This window comes from Metarhizium album, assembly GCF_000804445.1.
Source record: "Metarhizium album ARSEF 1941 chromosome Unknown scaffold_8, whole genome shotgun sequence".
Lineage (NCBI taxonomy): Eukaryota > Fungi > Ascomycota > Sordariomycetes > Hypocreales > Clavicipitaceae > Metarhizium > Metarhizium album.
The window spans coordinates 4031-4721 of NW_024467582.1; positions in this window are offsets into that span (position 1 = coordinate 4031).

The following is a 691-nucleotide window of genomic DNA, read 5'->3' on the forward strand; positions in this document are numbered from 1 at the left end:
TATAAATAAAGCTATATATAAGTATAACTTAAGCTTAGTTATTTTTATAGAAATAACTAAGTATTTTAAAATAATACTATAAAAGTAAGTAGTAGTATTTCTTTAGCACTTAAAGAAGAGTACTAACTTAGTATAAGCTATAATTACTTATAATTAGTAGTAGTAATAAAAGGCTGCTAATAAATAGTAGTACTTAGCTAAGAGGTTTTAAGTAGAGAATTTAGTATAATTAAACTTTTATAATATTAAAATAAATTACTTTAGTAGAAAACTTAATTAAGTTATAGTAAAGTATATAGTAATTAAAGTACTATCTTTATTAATAGTAAAATTAAATATTTTATATAGTATATACTTAGTATTTTATATAGACTTTATTAAGTAAGTAGTATTTAACTTACTACTTAGCTAAGTACTCTAAGAACTACTAGTATTAATTAAAGTAGATAAAACTCTTTAAAGTAAAGAAAGCTATAAATATAAAGTAGAGAAAATTCTAATAGTAAAAAATATACTTAAAAGAGGTAAAAAGTAAAATATATATATTAAGTAGAAAAAGTATATTTAATTAATATAAAAACTACTTAAGAGTTTTTAAAATATTATAGTACTTAACTAATTTAAAGCTAAATAAAGAGATATATAGAAGTATAATAAGCTTAATTTATAAGTAATTAATTTCTAAATAATA